We start from the raw sequence: 7,657 nt of genomic DNA, 5'->3' as shown, positions 1-7,657 counted from the left end.
TTGAACTTGCTTTTTCTTTGCTTGGTTGCTTAACCATTTGAGGTATAACTCACTGACTTCATGTAGTCTGGAAGACCTGCCCTGTTACTTGGGCAGGCACCTGTCTGAAGTCCTCCTTAAGAGGCAATGCTTGTGTTTGTTTATCTTTTGTGCCAAGCAGGAAAAGACCTCTAAGAGGCAATTGGAAGATAAAAGAGATGTGCAATCCATCTCCTGCTATTCAGTGTGTCATTCACTTTGCTCACACACCTTGTGTTGATGCATTGTGGATATTAACCCAAGATCTTTGTTGAGTCAGTCACATGTGGAGAAGAGTTCCAACTTTCTGAACTCCCACACTTTCATTTGTCTGAAGCTCTCCCAGGCCAGGGATAAGAGCTGTGAGGTCTTACCCTCACTTCCCATTTCATCTGCTTCACCCTAACTCTCAATGTTAGGGTTAAGAGCTAACTACACCCGATTCTAGTTGGCTTGTGTTTCACAGCCTAACCTTGTGTGAGTCCACTTTGTTTGTATATAGTGTGTGTTAATTGTCTGTATGTTTGCTTTGCCTGTGCTGTTTAGGATAGCTTGCTGCCTGTGCAAGTTAGATAGAAACCTCAACCTAGGACCATGGTGGATTGCATGATAACTATTAGGCTCGAGTCAGTCTCCCTTCTAGTTTGTCATTTCCCCGTCTCTGGTTAGGAGAAAGTTTCTCCCCTGTTAAGGGGAACTACGTTGCCCTGATCCTCATACCAGATGAGGTACGTAGGCAGGAGATCGTACGAGATCTCTCCGGGCACCCTTTTTCCTTTTTGCGTGTGTTTGCTTGACAGTTACTAGGCTCGAGTGCCAGACTCCTTAGTAACTTGTTGTTTGTTATCCTCTTGTGTGTTAGGAGATGGATGTAAGACCAGCCATTGGCATTCCGTATCCTATTGGTGGTTGTTTGTGTGGAGTCTGACGTAAGTCCAGCGATTGGCAGTTGGTTTCCTGTGTGGGTTTGTTGGTTCGGAGTCTGATGTAAGTCCAACGATTGGCATTCGGTTTCCATGTTTGCCGGTTTGTGTGTGTTTTGTTTCGGCGTGCGTGAGCCGAACTACGGTAGCTCTGATTCTCATTCCAGATGAGTTACGTAGGCATAGGATGCGATATCCTAGCGAGCCATTTCCCCTCTTCTCCCACCTGTGTTGTTTCTAGTGTGTGTGTGTTTGCATTCTTTTGAGCAGTGTTTAGCAACCTTTTCTTCTATCTTTTTGAGCGTGGATCCCGTCGAGTACGACGGATGCGTAGGGGTGCTAATACCTTCCCTTCGCATAACCGACTCCCGATCCCATCTCTCTTTGGTCGCGAGACCATGTCTTTTCCAGGTTTACTTCGAGCGTTTCCTTTCCCTCTTTGGGATAAATAACGCACGGTGGCGGCTCTGTTTGTTTTGTTTTTCCCGCCAGTTGTTTTTCGCGGATGCGACAACGGTCGCCCAACCGTGGCGGCGCCGCCGTCTCCTCCGGTGACCAACATCCCCAATCCAAAAAATCCAAATGCAAACCCTATCTTATTTTGGCCTCTCTTTCCGAATCCGACCTTGTTTTCTTCAAACTCCTTCTCCAATGTCCGGATCGGTACCCAAAAGGAAGAGAAAATCTAAACCCTAATACCGTCTCTCTCTCTCTCGCAGCCAACAAACCCTGGTTCGCCCTTAACCTAAACAACAAAACTCAAACGTCAAAAACCTAACCCTAAAAATCCAGATTCAAAGCTCTATAGACGTATTTTGAAGAAATTGAAAGAGGGGTTTTAACCCACGCGAAGAGGCGAAGATGATGGCATGGAAAGGTGAACGAGAATGGACTTACTTTTTGAAGTCAACCTCTGGCGACGCTTCCCCTCCCGTTAAGATAAGTTTCGCTCCCTCTGTTCTTCCTTCTTCTTCTTTGAATGTTGTCGATTGGCTTTACTGTTAGGGTTTTGGATGAATTATGTTGATTGTTTCTTTTTGGGATTTTTGAATATGTTCTTGTTGTTTTAGGTTAACAGAAGAAAAAAAATATGAGATAATTTCTTCTGGATTTTTCAAACGTCTTTTGTATTTGGTTTGCTGTTTAACAAAAAAAGTTCTTGACAATTTCTCTTTGGATCTCCAAAACGTGTCCTCTCCTGTTAATTCATTTTGTTATATATGAATGTTGGTCCTTTTGAGATAATTTGTTGAATCCTCTTTCCAGATTTTGTGGTTGATTTGGATATCGGAATGTGTTTTTTGAGCGCTCAATTCGGTTCATCGTGCAATATACTTATCTGTTTATTTTACCATTTATTTTATAGCTCTTTAAGAGCTTATTTGATAAGCTACTTTTTTTTTAATTTTGAACTGGTTTTGCATTTGCAGGTGAAGTTATGTTGATTTGAGAAAGGGGGGCGGCGCCAGCTTTTGGAACTAGGGGGGCTGTAAGAAGAGCTCCTGGAAAACTCTTTGGAGAATTGCTTCTAACTGCTGTATTTTACAGCTTATTCAATCTTTTTTAAAAAAAAATTATTTCTGATGTAACATAGACTTTTGGATTGTATAAGGATTTAAGGACTGCTTGTAATACATAGAAATTTAATTTGAAACCTTCTCCTTTTTTGGATAGTTATGTAACTACCTTTTTTAAATTATTAGGAACTTGGAATTAATTGAAATTTTGGATCATTCGTGTAAGCCCCTTTGGATTATTTGCAAGATTTTTATAATTTTAATTTAAGCTCTCTTTAATTATGCCTTGGCCTTTTTAGAGTAATTTGTAACATTTGGATTTAATTGGAATATGATTTGGAATATCACTTGGAATATTATTTGGAATATGATTTGGAATATGATTTGGAACATTATTTGGAATATGATTTGTGCAATTAGTCTTCTTTTTTTTTAAATTTTAAACCTTGCCTTAACAATTTAATTGTATTAATCAAAAGAAAATTTAAACTATATCTCAAACTAAAAATGGGTTGGGTCATATTAATCAAAATTGGACTTTCCACTTGGTCACTTCTAATTATGCTTATTATTCACTTAAATGAGTCAATATGAAATGTGCATCATAAGCAATAAAAGAAACAATTTCAAAGTGAGCTTTAAAACATTGTCCATTATCATAGGTTTTCAACAATCCACCTTAGCTTAAAACAAATATATGTTTAAAAATGCAATTTGAATTTAGAGATTTATGAAGGATTGAAACTTTGGCCTAAACATGTGGAAATGAGCTTAAACAAACGATCATAAAAAAATGTCCATGACTCTTAATACTTACTAATAATCAAATGGATTTTGGATTAGTAATGTAAAAGATTCACACCACACTTTGCAATATTAATCATGTGAATGGACCCCCGTTTTTAAACCAAAAGTTCTCATGGATAAACCAAAATGGGCTTTGCTAACCAAAAAGTCTCAAAGTGCACATACTATCCCATGCTTCAGTTTAATAGCTATAATAGACAAAAGCAACAAGTGTCTTCTTAAGGATTTTAACAAATGAAAATATCACTAAAGATTTGTCGTCACTAAGGGCTGAGAAAATCTTAAGATGAAGCTTGTGTCTTAAGATAAAATACATGTCTTATAACATTGGATAGGGAATGCTGGGTTGACGATTTTTCCTTACCCGGACAAAATTGGGGTATGACAGTAAGATATTTAGATAGACTCTGAAGGGGAATTTATTCAGTGTGTCATGTTAGTAGACTCTGAACCAGTTAGTGTTGAAGAAGAGCTCAAGAAGAAAGTGTGGCTGAAGACCATGAAAGAAGAACTTGAGGCTATAGAAAGAAACAAGACTTAGGAGTTGGTTGGGCTTCCAAATAACAAGAAGGCCATCAGTGCCATATGGGTTTTCAAGGTGAAACTGGATCTAGATGGATCAATTGGAAAACATAAAGAAAAGTTAGTAGCAAGAGGATTTCTACAAAAATCTAGGTTAGATTACTTTGAAGTGTTTGCATCTGTAGCTAGACATGAAACAGTCAGATTGGTGATTGCTATAGTTGCAAATAAGAATTGGTCTCTAATACATCTGGATGTGAAATTTGCATTTCTGAATGGTCCATTGCAAGAAGAGGTATATGTGTCACAACCTCATGGATTTATGAAAAAGAACTAGGAAGGGATGGTGTACAAGTTACATAAAGCATTGTATGGACTAAAATAAGCTCCTGAAGTTTGGAATCTGAAAATTGTTCCATTTTTCAAGCTCTAGGGATTCAGAAAGTGTGAGATGGAGTATGACGTTTATGTTCAACATACTTCTGAAGACAATATGATTCTGGTGTGTCTCTATGTTGATGACATGTTATTGACAGGAAGTTGTTCAGATGAGATAGTGAAGTTCAAGAAGGTGCTGATGAATGAATTTGAGATGTCTGATCTAAGAAATATGGTATATTTTCTAGGAATGGAGATTATCTACTCTGAGAAGGATATCATTTTGCATCAGCTGATGTATGAACTTGAACTTCTGAAGAAATTCGAGCTAAAAAATTACAATACTGCAATCACACCTGTTGAAATGAATCATAAGTTGGATTCTGATGTTAAGGATGATGATGTAGATGCTACAATTTTTAAACAGTTGGTTGGCTCATTGAGATATCTCTATAACACCAAATCTGACATCTGTTATGCAGTTGCAATGGTAAGTAGTTTTATGAAACAAACTAAAGTTGTCACATTATCAAGTTGTTGTCATGATTTTGAGGTATATTAAGGGGACTCTGAAGTATTGAGTGTTATTCCCTTCTGGTGTTAAGTCTGAATCAAAATTTATATGTTATTCAAATTGCGATTGGTGTAGGGATAAAGTTGACAGAAGAAGTACTTTTGGATATTTCTTTAAGTATCTAGGAGGTCTTACCTCTTGGTGCTCCAAGAAGCAACCAGTGGTTGTATTTTGTTGCAGGATCTAAATATCAAAGTGAACAAGCCTGTGAAGCTAATGATTGACAACAAATCAGGCATAAGCTTTGCGAAAAATTCAGAGATGCATGGAAGAAGCAAGCATATTAACACAAAGTTTCATTTTCTGAGGAATCAGGTTCAGAATGGAGTACTAGAAGTTCTGTATTGTAGTACTCAGAAGCAACTTGTAGATGTGATGACTAAAGTTGTCAAGACTAAACACTTTATCCATTTGAGGGATGAAATTTGCGTTGTAGATTTTAGTTAGCTGAATATGAATTAAGGGATGATGTTAGATATAATTCATAGTTCATAAGTGTTGTTGTTCAGAAGTTATAGGCTTCAGAACCTTACTCAGCATAACAGAGAAGTTGGTGCTCAGAATCTTAGTGTTAGCTTCTGAGTTGTATTTGTTTTTAAGTTTTCAGAAGATGCATTGCTCAGCTAGTGTATGTTAGCATTTTGCCTACATGACATTTTTTAATTTTATATTTAAACAAGTTGTGTAACAGAATTGCATATATCATCTTTCATTAAAAAATTAGTTACGTTTTTCTCACTCTTTTCTCTCTTTTCATCTTTATCTTTATCTTTAACCTTATGCACAAGCAATGTGAATGTCCAGCATGATGGACGTAAAAAAAAATAATTTTAAAAGAAAGTCTTAAATTTGAGTCGGGACAAAAACAAAACATGTGAGCTTAGTAGATCTTAACATATCTCTTTCAAATTGAAAGATATGTGTTGAATGTGATTAAGAAGATGATAAGATATGAAGAAAGGGACATGCAAATATAAGATAAAGATAGAACTAATGGAGGCACATGAAATCGATATGATTTCTTAAGTAAAATATAGCAAAGAGAGGTAGTTTGACTTTAAAACTCTCATTAAGGATAATTTTGAAATTGTAAAAATAAAAATAAAAATAAAAATAATATTTAAAAGTAAAAAATAATATAATAAATGTAATTAAATTATAAAGATGATATATTTTCTCTACCTCTAACCAAACAAATAGATTCTTAGAATATGTTTTTCTCTTCCCCCGTCTCTGTCTCACCTCTAAAAAGAAATGAAGTCATTGGTCAAGAGAAATAAGACTTTAATAGCACCTACAACTCTAGACCATAAAATCACATTAAATAAGACTTTAGTACCACCTTTTATATCTTTTATTAAAAATAAAACTATTATTACTTAAATTTATGAGTGTCACATTTTTTGACACTCTTCATCACTATTATCAGCATCCGACACAAACCATTATCATTCTCACAGACATTTGCGTAACGCCATGCATTATCACTGTCCCAACAACATCACCCTAAAGATCACATTTGCATTGAAATCTCATTCTACATAAAAAGAGTGCATTCCATTTTATTATATATTTGTTTCTTCTGTAGCAGTAATATTTTTATATATTTCAAATAACTTATTCATGTAAAACATGAGTATAATATTATTAATTTTTCATATATATATATATATATATATATATATATATATATATATATATATATATATATATATATATATATATATATATATATATTATTCCTTCCATTTCCAACAAAATTAGACTAGAAAGGAGAACAACCTAGTCCACAAACACCCAAAAGAGAACACTCCAAACAACAATAGAATATTCCTTCCATTTCCAACAAAATTAGACTAGAACCGAGAACAACCTAGTTCGCAAACACCCAAAAGAGAACAATCCAAACAACAATAGAATATAAAAGAGAAAAAAAACAAGCTAGAAATAAGTATTAGATTGATATAAAAAGATAAAAAAGGATAACTGACAAGCACAATAGAATTTCAGAGAGAATAAGATGGACGAAGGAAGATTCAAACACCTGTCAAATCAAAAGAATGGCAACCGACCATTCAACACATCCCAAAATATCCAACTATTTTAGCATGTTAAGTCTCAATAAATTAGAGAAATGACAAAAACTTAAGCATGTGATAGAACTTAATTTCATGCCAAACCGGTAATTGAAGACATCTAGTGATTAATTGTCAAGCGTTCCTATTTAAAAATAACTTTATTCTACAATTTTCAAATAATCCAGATCACAAAATGCAAGATTGAAACCATACCTAAAGACGGCGGGCTTTCCCTTACCTAAACACGGAAACATTTAGAACACCCTTGAAATTGACCACGACAAAGGCCCAGACCGCCCCACCCACGTAAAAATCATATACTAGATATCTGAAGCAACCTCACACAACACAAAAAGATGGTGATTCGATTCGACTTGCCTAACACACCCCACATTACTACTATCCAACGCAAGATGACGTCTTAGAAGATTTTACCTACTCTATAATCTATTAAGAAGCAACTGCCAAGAGAACACTAAAACTTTAGAAGGCTCCCAACTCTTCCAAATCCTAGCGAGCCCTCGAAACACTAGCTCGAACATATTCTATGGAAGGCCGATCAAGGTAACAAGATAATCACATGCAACTCTAACTGAAAAGCTTCCTAAAGGGTATGTTTTCCAAATCCAAACATCCTCCTGACCAAACCTCACTAACCCAGAAAGGAGATCAAGTAAAGACTCTATAAGCCTCTCCTCCCACACCACGAGAAGACCCTTCCATCTAAACCTCCAAACTCAAACGTACCCATCCCACACTCCTAAAGAACCCACTACGAAGAGACACACAACGAAGTTGTAACAACCTAAATGTCATTGCCAAAATCCGGTCTTATAACCG

This window comes from Lathyrus oleraceus, chromosome 1, assembly GCF_024323335.1.
Source record: "Lathyrus oleraceus cultivar Zhongwan6 chromosome 1, CAAS_Psat_ZW6_1.0, whole genome shotgun sequence".
Taxonomy (NCBI): domain Eukaryota; kingdom Viridiplantae; phylum Streptophyta; class Magnoliopsida; order Fabales; family Fabaceae; genus Lathyrus; species Lathyrus oleraceus.
The sequence above is the reverse complement of the archived record's forward strand: the minus strand, read 5'-3'. Positions refer to the sequence as shown.